Genomic DNA, 17358 nt, shown 5'->3' on the forward strand with positions numbered 1-17358 from the left:
ATGTCTTCACATTGCGCAGCAATAAACTGCACAAATACTAGTGGAATAGCTGACAAGAATGTTTCATTTTTTCGTTTTCCAAAAAACAAAGGTAGGTACGTACTAAGTAGTCAATTGGAGTGCCTAATAGAATATTTTATTCCTTAATAAAAAATTCTCTGTATTTTATTTTCTTTTTAATCTTATCAGTTTTGTTTTGAACGTTGTACAATTTTAAATTGAACATTGTACAACAAAATTTTTATAGGGAGCAATACAATAAAAGTTTGACGATAGACGTTAAAATGATTAACTCATTACACAAATATATTAGGCAACAAAAATTACAAACTATTGATATTATTTTTATTCTACAGGTGCAAGAAATGGGTTGTAAATTGTAGAAGAGCAGATTTAGATGGAAAACCTGTCGAAACTTTGAACAAAGATTATCGTTTGTGTAGTAATCATTTTGAAAGTTCGATGTACTATTTAACAAACAATGAGGGAAAACGTCTTCTCTATACTGTCATTCCTACTATATTTAATGTTTCAAATCCACCTCAATTTATTGGGGAAAAAAGAAAACCACCTCCTAAAGAAGTCCGTTGCCTTCTAAAACAAAAAAAAAATCAAATTGAAAAAAATATTAGTATATTTGAAAATCCCAACATTCAAAACAATCAAGAAAGTGTTGACATTACTAAGTATAAAAAAGTGCAAAATTTATTGCGTACATTAGGGTAGTGAGATTTATATGTTTTTGAAAAAAATAAATTTCAAGCTTAAGAAAAGGTGTATTCCTATGTAAAATTAAATTTCAAGGTAGGTTTGTTATGGACCACTTTTTGATCAGAAAACGTCTTGATACCCAAATTTTCATATTTACAGATTATTAAAATGAAAAAAACTTAAATTAATATAAAGTAAACAAAATCCGTTTTTATGTAATAAACTCTCCTAATAAGCGCAGCGCCAAATTAATTTTAAAAGATATTTTTACTTGGCTCTCCGCTGTATAAAAGCTTTATACAAGATCGAAGTTTGTTACTATTTTATTCATTGTTAGTTATTTAATCGAGATATTCATAAATGTCAAAAGTTAAGACTAGATCATCCACCACTGCAATTTCAGATTTTATTGGACCTGGAAAAGATTTTATTCCTAGTGAGCTGCCTACAAACAGAGCAGTTATTCAAAAAGGGATTTTACTAAAAGAACAAAAAAGCATGACATGCAATCTACACCATAATAAATATTCTAACAAAGATCTTGCTAGCGATCTGATTCCATTTGTTCTTGCTCAATGGAGAAAAGCAAATGTTAAGTTTCAACAGCCAGTAATTATTGGTGAGAAATCACTTTATTATAGAATTAAAACCCTTTGGGAGAAAGTAGAAAACGTTGCATGGGGAAGAACTAAGGCAAAAGTAAAAGAAGAACTTATATTGAAGTTAGATAAGCTAATGGACCTCATAACATGTCCTCATAAGATTCTTCTGTGTGAACATGATATGTCTGGGTGTTCTTCCCCCCAAAATTGTAAAAGTAAAGCACATATAAATTGCACCTGTATTTTTTCTAAAAAAATTCCAACTATGGAGCTCAGGTGGTTATACAGTCAAAGAAATAAGACAGGTGAAAAGTCTGACATGCAAATGGGACATGCTGATAAAATTGAGACAACGAAACTTAGAAAAAAATATAAGAGAAAAATCAGTGACGAAAAAGCTTATGAGAAAAGAATGAAAAAACTACAAGATGATCAAGCATCCTTTGAGGTAAATATAATTTCATAATAGTAAATATTTTCTTTGTTTATATAGCAAATTATATATATATACACACACACACACACACACACACACACACACACACACACACACACACACATGTAAAACAAAAATAATATTTGTAAAAGTTTGGTTTTAGGTCACAGAAAAACAAGATATAGAATTATATGAAGAATATCAAAAAAGTATTTCTCCTGATATTTCACTCAATGACAACTATAATCCAGTTAATGTTAACTTTACTTTAAAACAAGACAATGAAATTAAATTGTTGGTTGAAAGGCTTCTAAAGGATAAATTAGGTGTCTATGCTTTCCTTGTAACACGATTTTTAGAAAAGAAGTCAAGAAAAAACACTATGTCAATAAAAAACACAGCAATGGCTAGTATAAGGTAATCATATAGATTATTATTTTGTTGAGCAGCAAAAGTTCGGATAATGAATTAATAAAAATAAATATAAACTAGTTTTATTTTATAGGTTTGGGATTTCACCTGCCGCAACTGCAGCAATTGCTACAAGTTATCTGCAAGATTTAATTGAAGCAGGATTTCTCACCCCTGAATACTCTTACCTTGCTTGTGATCCTTCTAAGTTGACGAGAGCAAGAAAAAAAATCATGGTAGTAGCAAAGAATAATGACAATTTTAATCTTCCAAAAGCAGATAATATTGGCATTTACTTTGATGGAAGAAAAGATTCAACAAGAGCGATGATAAATGATTCAAATGGACAACTACATCCTATTATTATCACATTACTGTGACTATAGAACCTGGTGGTCGATATCTTGGTCATTTTACTCCAAATGCACATACTCATTCAGATAAGCCAGCTAAAAAGATTGCTGAAGGTGTTTATAATTTGCTGCAACAATATAATCTTACTGAATCATGTTTAGTACTCGGAGCTGATAGTACTTCAATTAACACTGGCTGGAAAGGTGGTGCTATAACACATCTTGAAAAGATGTTAGGTCACAAATGCCACTGGGCCATATGCATGCTTCATTCAAATGAGTTACTTTTGCGTCACCTAATGGAAGGAATTGATGGACTAACATCATGTAGTACTGGCTTTGTAGGTCCTGTGGGAAAATGTCTTGCTGATGTTAATAAAATGGAGTACAATCCTCAATTTAAAGCTCTTCCAGAGGGAGAGAGCTTTGTTGACATTCCAGAAACAATACTAAAAAATATGTCAACAGATCAAAAACAAACCTACAAGTTATGTAAAGCAGTTAAGATCGGTGTATTGCCTCCTAATCTTAGAGAAATTCAATGTGGCCCCTTAAGTCATGCCAGATGGCTCACTACTGGCATGAGAATAGTCTTTATGTGGACAAGGAAACATGACTTAACTGATCAGAATTTGAAAAATCTTGAGTTACTTGTATTATTTTGTTTACAATTTTACTTTAAACTTTTTTTTGACATTAAAGTTAAAGACAGACTTGAAGATGCTTCCAATCACATTCTGACTCAATTGAGAATTCTTATAAATCAACCTGTTATAGTAAGAGAAATTGTGACTCCCTACATCCAGTTAGGCGCTTGGTATGCGAACCATGAAAGTTTATTAATCTCTTTATTATCTAGTAATAATGCAGAAGACCGCAACTTTGCAGTTGACCGAATTTTGGAACAAAGGGGTAATAATATCCTTGGAGACATGCGAATCAGACCAAGAAGAATACCTAAACTGAACTTTGAAGCAACTACTCTTCAAGAGCTAGTCAAATGGGAAAATGGTGTAGTACAAGAACCTGTTTTTACTTGTTCGCTCACTAAAGATAAGTTGGTATTGCTAAGATTGACACCTCTAATAACTCCTTCTGCTAAAATTCATACTCAAAGTACCGAGCGTGCTATAAAACAAGTGACAGTAGCATCCATGTCAGTAGTTGGACCAGATGCAAGAGATGGATATATTAGAGCTAGAGCTCAACATAGAGAGTTGCTACCTGTTTTTAAAACAAAGAAAGAAATTTTAATAAATTTTCAATGTCAATAGATTTGAAAGATATGTTGTTTTATTTATTGTTTTTTTAATAGTGTTATAGTAGTGTTATCAAATTATTATTTGATTAAGATGGGATAGACCTCCTGTTTTTTGGGGAAACCGCATCACTGGCACCACCTTTGTTTCTAATGAAACAAAAAAAACAACTGTTATAAGCAAATTTGTTAATCATTGAAACCTCATTGAAAATTGAAGACCCTCTCCCCTGAAATGTCCAGAATCTGCATTGCTGGTAGGATTCATGCAAGATAATGACTTTGAAACAAGTGTCAAAAAAGCTTGCAATTGGTCTAGAAACATTATTTGCATTTAATATTTCATCGCAATGAAAAAGAAGGACATGTAAAGCATAATAAAGGACAAATGTGACAAATAAGATTTTACTAAATTTTGCAATTTCTAAAAGTGAAAATTTGGGTATCAAAACTTTTTCCGATCAAAGATTTTTTTAAGGAAACCCTATTTAAAATTTGATTTTACATAAGAATACACCTTTTCTTAAGCTTTTAGAAGAAAAAAAATTCTCGCTGTACCCTAGCGTACATGTCGTGTTACAATAAGCAGGCTTACAAAGCTATTGGAAAAAAAAAGCAAAAAAATGTAATGTTCCAATTAATCATATTTTAGAATTATCTAGAAACTTTCTTTCCAATGATCAGCAAAAGTTTTTTGCAAGTCAATTAAAAATGAGTTCCCGACATAAAAAAGGTAGACATTGGACAATATCGAACAAACTACAAGTACTACGACTTTTTTTTCATAGCCCACAAACTTACAGAATTTTAAGTGCTATTTTTTCTTTACCGAGTAGCACCACTTTGAAATTATTTCTTTCAAGAGCTTATGAAGATATGCAAACTGGATTCTGACAAAAGTTGTTCACTTTACTAAAACTACGTTGATAACATGAATTAACATGATCTTAAATGCAGTTTAGTATTGGATGAGATGGAAATCAAACAACACTTAGATTATGATAAAAGTGCAGATGTTGTTTTTGGAATAAAAAATAAGAAACCACTGAATCAGGCTCTAGTTTTTATTATCAGAGGTATTCCCACTAAATGGAAGCAACCAATTGCTTATTTCTTTAGTAACTCAACTGTTTCAACAGTTAACCTTGCTAAGTATATTCAAGAAGCTATATTAAGAGTTCAGGACTGTGGATTTTGTGAGTTGACACAAATTTATCAACTCACAAAATGCATAAATACCATCTAAGGGTCAACATAGAAAGGTGAAGATAATAAAGTAATAATTTTTATAAAGTAAAGTTAACAAGGATAACCACTGACTTTTTTCTCTCTCTCCTACAAACTTATACTAAATGATTAAAAAGTAAACTAAACCTTTCAGGAGACAAAAAATAATTTTTAGATTGGTCAGAGCAAGCTTGATTAATTTACTTTAATATCTGCTAAAACAATTTTAATAAATGGAATTGAATTGTTCAATTTTAATTTGCCAGAAAAATTTTTAGGATATCTTTGATGTTTTTTAAAGTTATTTATTGTTATTTATAGATTAGTACTAGAAGTGGAGAAGGCTTCCTTTTAATGGCTTATAATAAGCATTTCAAAACCTATACATTTTGTCTGGTCAAAATCGATCTTGATTCTGACGGACTAAACGAACATCTAATGAAAATAAAATTTGGTAATCTAATTTTTAAACTAGGTTTAGAGTACTTTTTGAAATGTATTATATGTCTTAGGTAGTAGATGTTTGGAATGGGGAGTCCATTTACGACTGCTTCAGAATAAAAAGCCTAGGCTTTTTCATTATTAACCTTTGCTATTTTTGAGTCGTCTGTGAACTTGCCACCAAATCTTCTCGTGAAAACATCTTTGCATTGTCTAATCCAGTCTGTCAAAAGAATTTTTTTGTGACAAACTCAATGACACTCGAACTGCTTTGGCATCTTTTTTCTGTCCCCTTGGATAAAAATGTTAAAAGCATATTAGATGTAATATTTTAAGTATATCATTATATTCTAAGTTTAAAATATACTTAGATATAATATACTAAGCATATTAGATATAATATATAAAATGGTAAAACGTATAGGGTCAACACAGAAAGGCAGCAATTAAAATAAAGGAAAACTTTGATTTAGTGTGACGAAAACTTTTAACATGACAGTAATTTCTCTACTTTAAAATTACTGTTTAATTGTTGCTGCATACTTGTCTTTGTTATGCCTTAAAAAAAAATTTTTTATTGGAAATTCTTTGATATATAATTATTGCCTTCATGGTATGCCTATAAAAGGAAAACAAAGTGAAAAAATTACATATAACTATTAAATGGTTTTAATCGTTTAATAAAATATTCATTGGCTGATCTTTGTAAATGGATAAAGAACTTCTTAAAACTCCTAAAACATTTTTTGAACGTAAAACAGTGCTGGCTAGTTGCACTGAAAGATTCATAATTGGAAATAACTATAATGTATACTTAAGATAAAGATATTGGGTTTACATATATATCTTTTTTGAAATTTGTTTTTCTTATGGCATTTAGTTGAAAATTTGCACAACTGTTCATGATATAAACAAAACAAAATGAAAAAAATGACAATAGCTTAACTGGATAATATCTTTTCGTTTTTCATGAATCCGCTAATATTTCGTCGGAAAGTTTTTACAATTCGAAAAAAAATGTTTATATTTGGGATTTGGAAATATTGAGTATACGTCAATTTTGTCGAATCGGAAGAAATCATCGGGTTTACGATTTTTTTATTTCCGATCGTAATGAGTTTTATAGTAGTGACCCTATAACGATAATATTTGGTACGATTATAGTATGTATAATTGGACTGTAAAACTGGTCACGTGCTTGTCATAACGTTAAGTATCAATTTTTTTTAAAAAAATGTGTCGTTAAGACTACCGTGGTGTGACTTAACAAAATCCTATGCTCTAAGAAAGTCGTAATTTAAGAAATGACAAATTTCGTATATATAAAAGAAACAATTAGAAAAAAAATTTAGTTATTTTAACGAACTAGATATTTAGTTAAAACTGCTAAGTTATTTCCCAAAAATGTTTATTTTATATATACGTATTTTGTCATTTCCTAAATTAGGACTTTCTTAAAGCGTAGGACTTTGTTTGGTCACACCGCCGTACCAATTGCTGTAAAATTTGAAAGGAGTAAAATTTGAACTGACATAATAACTGAAATAAGAAGTAAAATTATTGAAATCATAAGAACTGAACTAAAACAAATTTCATCAGAACTGATTCAATACAAGTAAAATTAAAATTAGAAACTATATCAATGCTGCAAGAACTAAATGAAAACGGAAACAGAATATGTATTTAGACCTTAAATATCACTGCATTACACATAGTAGTTACCCCAGTTTACACTTCACCAAGATGATACTGACATTGTAGGCAGTATAAATGTATTTAAACTTGCTCAAGAATGTTGTTGACTTGTTTTTTGTTAAAGAAAACAAAAGAATAGGGGAAGTCTGGTTTTGACTGACATTATTTTTTTAAAATTTAATTAAAGCAACTAAAGAATAAAAAAATAAATTCTTTAGTTGCTGCAATTAAATTTGCTTTATCGAGCTAAAATTTCACTAAGAGAAAGTCATTCAAGATACCAAAAAAAGTTGAGCAGTAAAGATGAAAAGAAATAAGATTCCGGCAGTGGTTCTAAAGGTTCAAAAACTCTAACAACATATTTAAAACAAAACACTTTAATAATTCCGCAATGAATTCAGTAACAGCAGCGGAACTGAGTCCAAGAAAGATACAAAAAACTACAGCGTTGTTCCACATGATCGAAGTGAGCTGTATTTGAATAGTAAATAAGTTATATGAACCACAATTGATGCACATAATATGTGAATTCTTAAGAATTCTGCTTCCTATAAATATGATTTGCCTATAATGAGAGCTTTATTTTTCGGCAAAATAAAACTTTTCCCATCATATATTATATGATGGGAAAAGTTTTATTTTGCCGAAATTAAAAAGCGAGTCTAAATAATTTACAATATTCAATCAAAAGTTTTCATTATTTGAAGACCTTTTTTTGTGAAACTTTAAAATGAGAATATAATATCCTCACTTACCTTCAAAATTTAAAAAATAAATAGGTTAAACGTTACCTCTAGATTGACGCGCTGACTTTTGTCTTTCTTATTATACTATTGTATAAAAATGTGTCGTTTTCATATGTATTGCAATGTGAATCTCCAGAACGTTTTGTTTGCTTTTAAAACGAAATAACTACTTTATTTGCTTTTTTTTAACAACAATCGAAAGTTTGATTTATTAATTTAACTAAATCTTACAATCATGCAAATGTCCTGATTTAAAAAAGAGCTACCTGGTTAAAGTACATATATCAAGTTCATAAAAGTATTTGAGTAAAGTAATCGAGATGGAGAGAGAAGAAAAAAAACACATGTTGATGTGAGTTGTTAATCACTTGCGGATAGAGTGCATATTCGTCACATTCGCTTTGTTGACGGTTATAAAAATGTAGTTTCTGCAAAGAAGTTTTAAATACAGTAGGGTTTGGCAAACTGTAATCGTGTAATGGATGGATAAAGCATCATATTGATTAAAACAAATCAATATGATGCTTTATCCATCCATTCTATAAGGCCTTTTTCTTTTTTTCTAGTGGTTTAGTTTATTATATCCGCAAGTGATTAACAACTCACAGCTTTCTTCTGCTGATGGCTACGATCTGGATGATTTGTTTTTTTGAAAGTTCGAATGTTAGTCATTGTTTTTAATACTAGGGAAATTCAAGTACAGTTAAAAACTTGAGCTACTTTCTTATCCCAGTCGGCAAATTTAGTTGTAAATGCGCATTAGAAACTCGTTTAATTACGTATCGTTGTGGTATGTATGTTAACCATTTTATCGTGACGTACAAGCATTAGAAACACGCATTAGATGCGTATAAAGACAGGTATACAATACGACGCCTACTGAGTATCAAACTCGCATTTGAAACTCTTGTAAACACGTATAAAACACGATAATCAGAGAATATTCAATACAATTTTATTAACTGATATGAATTCATAACATGATCATAATGGCTAGCAGTAAACAACCCGTAATACGGGTTATGAGTTATTAAATCATTAATAACAATAAAAACACATTAAAAACTTGATATATTATCTAAAAAATTAAATACAAATTTATCTATAAATATTTTAACTTTGACTCCCTATCAGCAACGTCATTGCTTATAGTTAACGACATAAAGACCGCATTAACATCATTTGAGTTCTTTTTAAAATCTGTCACAACACAGGTACCAGAAAAGGAAAGTCAAGTAAAGCCTGCAAATACCTAAAAAAAAAAGAAATGAAAAAAAAAAAAATTACTATTTTTAATTACAAAAGTACTATTTGCATTTTATTGTCAGTAGAATTAGGATATAATAATAACAGAAAATATATATTCTGTGTCTACAGAATAATTAAAAAAGATTATAAAAAAGCTAGACAACACAATGTAGTAACACTGGCAAATAAAACCACAAATCAATAAGATAATTTATTAACCTAAATACTTGGACTAAAAAGATTTTATTTATTACAATATTTGAACAATCAAAGGACAATTATAGTTAAACAATTTGAACAACTATATCATAAAATAGCAAGCAACTCGTAAAATATTTCTTACAAATGGTCATTATCATTTGTGGTATTAAGAAATATGTCAGAGCTCAGTAATTACATAAGTTTTATTAAATCTCCCTCTCATCTAAGAGAGAGAGGGAGAGAAAAAAAGTGTTTTCAAAGCAGCATGTTAACAAAAGTAAAAAAACACAGAATAAATAGTAGTAACTGGTTTTATTATGTTACCAGTAAACAAAATTATTTTTACCTTGATTAAAAGCTAATTTCCAGCATTTCCTAATTAAGCTCCAGCTTCTCTGTAACTGTTGACTAATGATTAATAGAGTAAATATCACATCATACTAAATTTACAAAATTAAAACCATGTTTCAACAGTAAGCTAACAACAGTAAGTTCGTCTTCCCTTTGTCATCAAGAGATGACAAAGGGAAGACAAACTAAAAAAAAAATGAAAAAAAGAACATAATTGTGATAGAAATTATAACAAAATTTAAATTATTTAAATTTAAAAGTGTTAATTGTTACTATAAATAGTTAAACTCATACTTTGCTTTGTTCTAAAGTGTCTAAAGTAAAATCAAATTAACAGACTGTCAAGTAAGTTTTCTGCTCACCGAAGCAGCATTTCATACATTTCAACAACAATTAATTTCATCCTGCCTAGATCTATTTTTTCATTTGACAACTATTTTCAAGTTGCCTATTAGCATTTACATTAATAACTTCGTTGAGCCTAATACTATCTATTTCAATTTCATTATTATCATTAAACATATTACCAGTAATCTTACTATTGTTACAACTGAATAAATGAACATAAAAGAATCTTACTAATTGTGAACTTTTCTAATTAAAGACTTTATTTAAACTTTATTGAAATCCATATCTTTTTATATGTTTATATAAGTCGTTTATCAAAAGTATTAAACAATATTTATTTACATCAATTATTTTTAATTTAACAAAGAATCTAGACTGAAATGCACAATGGAAAATTATCATCGTTTTTTTCAACTAGTTTTAAAATGAATTTTTTTATTTTTTCTAAGAAAGAATATTTATATAGATACAGAGAAATATAAAATATACTGAAATATAGGCAGATTGATGTTTACAAACTTTCATGTCAACAGATTACAATCAGTTTTCCATGTTAAATACATAAAATATATATCTAATATAATATACATCAAATATAAAATAAATCCAATAAATAATAAAACAAAATAGTAAACTTACTCAAATCAGTATCAGTTATACTGTGTTAAGTAACTAAAAAACACTTCAATTCTTTTCAATTGCTCTAAAAAATAACTTTCAGCTCTTCCTAATTGCACTAAAAAATAAAACAAAACTTGTTTAGCTGAGTTGTTTAGTTTATAAGAATCTGAAAACAGATAAGTAAAAAACCAAGCACAAACAAACATTTATTTATTAGAACTACTATATTTAAACAAATTAAATTAAACAAAGAATGACACCAAATCTTCTTGTCATTCTGGGGAAATGCTTTATCATCGCCTAGCAAAAAGAAAAAAGATATCCATCCAGTGTCTTTGTCAAATAAAATACAAAGAAAAAAAAATTTTCAGCTCAAATTTGCTGGCAGACCTTGCTTGTAAAACCATGTGAATAAGAAACACATTTAGAAAAGCCTAAAAACTACTTAAAAATGACATATGCAACATTGAAGTTTGAACGTTGACTGGACTAATTATTAGCATTATGTTTTTAAAAAATTTATAAAAATTTACATATATTTGTTCTTTTACATCTTATAAATCCATCATATGATAAATCTGAAATGAAATATGTAATCGATAAGTGGATAAGTAAATACAAAGAAAAACATCATATATGAATTGAAAATCAATATATCTGATAGAGATAAGATGTCATGATAAGAGAGTAGTAGTGGTTAAATATTGCTATTTCATGCTAGCTTTTAGAAAACAATTCATGTTGGTACATCATGGTTCTAAAAATTCAAATTGAGATATAAACAAAATGTATACACGGCAAAATAATTTTTTAGTGCATTTTAGTAGATTAAAAGCAGTGAGTTTCAATAATAAAACCACTTATAATTTTTAACAATAGACACCAACATAAAGGTAAGCCAAATGTAACAACATTAGTAACATAAATAACAACTTTACGCAAAATCTTGCTCAACATGTTTATCAAGTCACACACTTTGAAAACATGTAAACAACATAATATAAACATATATACTCACTATAAAACACAATATATTTATTTAACATTATATAACATATATAAACACCTCATATAATATTTATATACACTAGGGTGTCCCAAAAAAAAAAAAAAAAAGCTCTCTACTGATTCCCATTCAATGTGACCTAAATAAGTACTAAAAAAAATTTGACGGTTTTATTTTGACAGGAAGTGCTAGATGTAAAATCTGAGTTTTACTGTTTTAATGTTAAGCTAGCTTAACATTAATAGAAAACACATTTTAGAAAATTAAAACAAAACAATTAGATGCGTATAAATCATTTCCAATTGTTTTCTACTATTTAACTTGATAGATTATATTTATAAATATGAAAATACAAAAAAAAATACATGAAAACTAATATTTATTAGCAAATTTAAGATTTTATTGCGGTGAAACATTTCTCAAAAAATACAACTTTTTGAACAGTTCCCAAGCTCCTTTTTAGTCATAGTCTTAGTCAAGTTTTTTCTAGACTTTTTAACTACAAAAAGTACATTTTGAAGGTGATCTTCATCTCTAGTAGCTGAAAGAAAATCTTTAATGAGCTTAATGTTTCTTTCTGCACCATCATTTACAACAGATATGTTTTTGATCCATGCAATAAAATCTAGCAACTGAGGATGGTTAAAAACATCTATAGTATTAAGACTATTATTAAGCCATTCTTTTATACTTGCTCTTGATATTTTAAAATGTTTGAAGAGAAGGTAGCTTTGCTCGGAAATCAACTCAGGTAGCTCTGTGGTCTCTCCAATTTGTACATTTGATGATTTACAACGCTGAAATTCATTTGGCTCTTCAAACTCAATCAGAGCTAACAGCATTCTTAGCTTTGTTTCAGAAGGAACTTCTTTATCCCCAAAGGACAAAACACAGAGTTGCGGAGTTAAGTACCACGTATGGCGTCCCATGCTGAGAAGCAAAGCATTTCCAATATTCTTACTAACTTTTCTCAATGCATAGGCTGTCTGGATAGCTTTCAAATCATTGTAGAGAGCCAGAAATCCTAAAAAGCTTTTTAAAAACCATGGAACATAGCAAATTGCAATGAAAAAACTTGCATCCTTCAACTGCAGCACTTCTTTTTCTGTCAAGATATTACTGATATCTTTAGTCATATAAAGAGTCAGGATGTAGATCGCATCTGCTAAAAACCTTGCCTCATGGCAGGCGCCAGGTTGATGGAACTTAAAATCTTGTACTTCCACTCCAAGGAAGAAGGAGGCAAGCTTACAAACTATACCATAATCATTCCTTGAAAACACTATATCAGTAGTTGCATAAGTCAAAAATGTCTTAGCTTCCTCTGCAACAGTGCGAAGAACAGAGCCAATCTTCAGATCATCTCTTTGCCAGTCCAATTTACATAAATTTTTCACTTCATTCACTTTCTCACAGATTTCAGGCCACTTGTTCTTTAGCTTGACATAAAGAGCTCTTCTTGGACTTTTAGTTTTCTCACCAGTAAGGGCAGCCATATAGTGAGATACATGTACTTCATATATGTGTCTCCTACACATTATCCACAAAATTGGTAATTTCAAAATATCTGTAAGAATTTGGACTGCTCCATTTACTCCGCCTGTATTGCTTGCAGTTGTATCACAGCATATACCAATGATCTGCTCTGTACTTCCGTAATATTCTAAAAGATTGTGCACTTGTTCTGCTTGGTCAACTCCCTTTGAAGAGGGACATTGAACAACACCTAAAAGATGGTCTTCCATAGTATCGTCATCCGGGGAACTCACTGAGACTGCAAGTCGCTCAATTTTTTGGATAATGTTAAGCCCAGTGGTAATTTGTTCCAACAGTTTGGTATCAAAATGAAGAATAAGCCGTTGGCCTTTAAGATGATTAGATATTGAAATCCACTCAGTCTCCTTCAAGTTCTACATATTTGAACTTTTTTCTATGAAGTGTGCTTCTTGAAAGCGGTATATCATTAATTTCTATACCTCCAGCTTTAAATACTTCACTTAAAATTGCCAGATGAGGTCGTACACCAACATTGAACCTTGGTGCTGGAACAGCAGTACATTCAATGAGCTTTTCAACATTTACTGCTAGATTTATCGTATCTCCAGAATTGTACCTAGGTATCATTTTATAATATTTTTCTACCTATTTATAATTATATACTTTTCAATAAAACAGCATTAGCTTGTACAAATTACAACTATGTTATTAAAATAATACTATACCTGCGTTTCCGACCGTTACCCAGGAAATCATCTTCCTCGCTGATTTCACAGTCCTCGTTTGACTTTTCTTCCTCACTGCTAAATTGAATCTCTTCTGTCATGGAGTCATGTGACAACAAAACATCATTGATATCCTTTAAGTTTTTCTGTCTCTCTAATTCTTTCTCTCTCAACTTATCTAGCTTGTTCTTTCTCCTGTTTGCATCCAGTACTCTTCTACTGTAGTCTTCATCGACTTTTGTTTCCATATATCCTTTCCTATGTAACTTCTGGTCTTCATAAAAACTAAGAAATATTTAAATCGATTAAGCCATTTATAAATAAATTAATAATTGTTCTAGTTTTTCTTGGAAGATGACCAAACCATGTAAAGAGTTAAACGTAAATATTTTAATGGAAATTATATGCTATTACTTAAGTTACTTTTAATTGGAAAAAAAATCTCACTACTAAAAAAAGTGTTATTTAATGAACTTACTTTATATCTTCCAGCTTGGCATCATCTGTTCTCAATCTATCAGCAAGAATATCTTTTTTAAAATTCTTAGTCGAGATGTCAAAAAGCTGATAGGATTCTGTGAGAAAATCTTTCTCTAACTTTGATTGCTTATCAAGACTGCTGTTCCAGTTTAGAGAAGACAATTTCATCAATTTCTTGTATTTTAAATTAAGTTTAATGATTTTAGTCTTTATATTGTTTAGTTATAGTTGTTTAGTTTATAAGAATCTGAAAACAGATAAATAAAAAGCCAAGAACAAACAAACATTTACTTATTAGAACTACTATATTTAAACAAATTAAATTAGACAAAAAATAACGCCAATTCTCTTTAAAGGCTAAAAAAGTAAAAAATTTTCAGCTCAAATTTGCATGGAGACCTTGCTTGTAAAACCATGTGAATAAGAAACACATTTAGAAAAGCCTAAAAACTACTTAAAAATGATAAATGCAACATTGAAGTTTGAACGTTGACTGGACTATTTATTAGCAGATGTTTTTAAAAAATTCATAAAAATTTACATATATTTGTTCTTTTACATCTTATAAATCCATCATATGATAAATCTGAAATGAAATATGTAATCGATAAGTGGATAAGTACATACAAAGAAAAACATTATATATGAATCGAAAATCAATATATCTGATAGAGATAAGATGTCATGATAAGAGAGTAGTAGTTGTTAAATATTGTTATTTCATGTTAGCTTTTAGAAAACAATTTATGTTGGTATGTCATGGTTCTAAAAATTCAAATTGAGATATAAACAAAATGTATATATGACAAAATGATTTATCTTGAGTGCCTTTTAGTAAATGATTAAAAGCAGTGAGTTTGAATAATTAAACCACTTATAATTTTTAACAATAGACACCAACATAAAGGTAAGCCAAATTTTACAACATTTGTAACATAAATAACAACTTTACGCAAAACAACTTTGCTCAACACGTTTGCCAAATCACACACTTTGAAAACATGTAAACAACATAATATAAACATATATACTAACTATAAAACACAATGTATTTATTTAACTATATATAACATATATAAACACCTCATATAATAATTATATACATAACAGATACATTTTATACTATTTTAAGACAAGTATATAACACATATTACCACATACATATATTTATCAAAAACTTTTTAACTTTGAACATAATGTAAACATATATGCAAACTATCAACATATATAACTTGAATTGCGCAAACAAAAAATTTAAAAATAACATGAAAAAATCAAAAAAAGATTCATAAATATATTCATATATAAAGACATATATCTCGTAATAAAATATCAAACTATAATCATATTTTAATTAAATCAAATACTTATTGAATAAAGAACAAAAAACAGATAGAAGAGCTGTAATCCTTATAACAAAATTTAACGTTTAGCAACAACAAAATGTCAGTGTTGGTTCGAAATTTTAATTCATTTTTTTAATTTTCTAAAACAGAACAAAAAATTCTATATATAATCTATCTGATAAAAATAAGTAAATAATGCACTGATAATCAGTAAAAACTGTACTGGAGATATGTGATACTGCTTGAGCAGCACGATATCTCTTCATATAACTTTTCATGTATTCCTGACGATTCATTTTCATTTAAGACAAGCTTTTTACTAAATTTCTCAAGAGGAATGTTTTTAATTTAAATTTTGCTTTCGCAATTTTTAGTTTAAGCATGCGCTTTAAAGCAAAGATTTTCGTTAAACCATTGTAAGTTAATATTTGATCCAAATCGGGAACGTTATCGTTCCCGATTTTGATCATATATTATATTATACGTATTTTTGATAAATAAGTGGTATTGAACTCGAATTCGAAACTTAAAAATAAATGCGTATTTTTCTGGTATCAACAGCGGTATATTATACGTGATTAATACTCCGAGTATTTACTAGATATGCCGACTAGGATAACATCTTTCAGGATATTTTTATACATGAAACGGTCCATTATTCCATCGTTTCGATGTATTGGACCTAGACCGTTAGCAGAAAAACACCCCCAGACCATTACATTGCCTCCACCATGCTTCACGGTCTTATGGCAATAACGTAAATCGAGGCGTTTTCCGGCCGGTCGACGTACACGGCAAATGCCATCGCTCCCAATGATGTTGAACTTCGATTCATCACTGAACAGGACAGTTCGCTATTTCTGCACATTCCAGTCAATATGAGATGTAGCAAACAGGAGTCTTTTCTTCTGGTTTCTTAATGAAATCAGCGGTTTCTTTGCAGGGCGTCGAGAAAACAATCCAGCTTCAACAGCACGTCTTCTGATTGTTCGGTCTGATACAGGCAGCTCTAATTGCTTTTGTATCTCAACTGATGATATCCAGGGATCCTTCTTGACGGATCTGACGATCATAGAATCCTCTTTAGAAGTTGTGGAACGCGGTCTTCCACCTTTGTTATCTGCTGCCAACTTCCCTGTAGAACGATATTTGGAACATAGTCTTGATACGGTCCGTTTTTTCACGCGATATTTATCACAAATACATTTTTGTGACATTCCACTTACGTAATCGCCAATAATTTTCTTTCCTAGTTCCAATCCAAGACTGTCGGGTGCCATTTTTGCACTTGTAGTCATATAAATAATAAAAATAAATAATCACGCTTCTCATGGCTTACCGTGTTACATTTACCTTGTGATGATACAATAATGCTCTGTGGAACACAACGTCTTGGTTGGATGTGGACTGTATTGATGTAATGAAGCACTTGTTGTATTTCACTTCTTGTATTGATGTTCTTCGATAAAACACTTTGATAAAACTCACTTCGATAAACTGTCTTGATAATACTGACTGATTGACTTCCATATACTGACTGAATTACATGTCGATTTACATGTCTCTTATATAGTAAAATGAACCTGTGTGAACCTGTTCTGGAAGATTTTAGATGCTTCTTTTCGATGCTTCTTTTCGATGCTTCTGGAAGCTTC

The 17358-nt window shown here is 29.7% G+C and overlaps 3 pseudogenes across 1 annotated transcript; 2 read left to right on the top strand and 1 right to left on the bottom strand.

Moving 5' to 3' along the window:
- On the top strand, window positions 1-4665 carry LOC149881428 (uncharacterized; annotated as a pseudogene).
- On the top strand, window positions 1010-3196 carry LOC149881429 (uncharacterized; annotated as a pseudogene). Its single transcript, XR_016445346.1, has 3 exons — window positions 1010-1761; window positions 1913-2166; window positions 2255-3196. The product of XR_016445346.1 is annotated as an uncharacterized LOC149881429 (transcript).
- Window positions 4666-12054: 7389 nt separating the features above from the next.
- LOC145194957 (uncharacterized) lies at window positions 12055-14552 on the bottom strand (annotated as a pseudogene).
- Window positions 14553-17358: the final 2806 nt, after the last annotated feature.

Source organism: Hydra viridissima, unplaced genomic scaffold (genome assembly GCF_058129835.1).
Source record: "Hydra viridissima isolate aposymbiotic clone 2 unplaced genomic scaffold, HvirCarnegie_v1 scaffold_12, whole genome shotgun sequence".
NCBI lineage: Eukaryota > Metazoa > Cnidaria > Hydrozoa > Anthoathecata > Hydridae > Hydra > Hydra viridissima.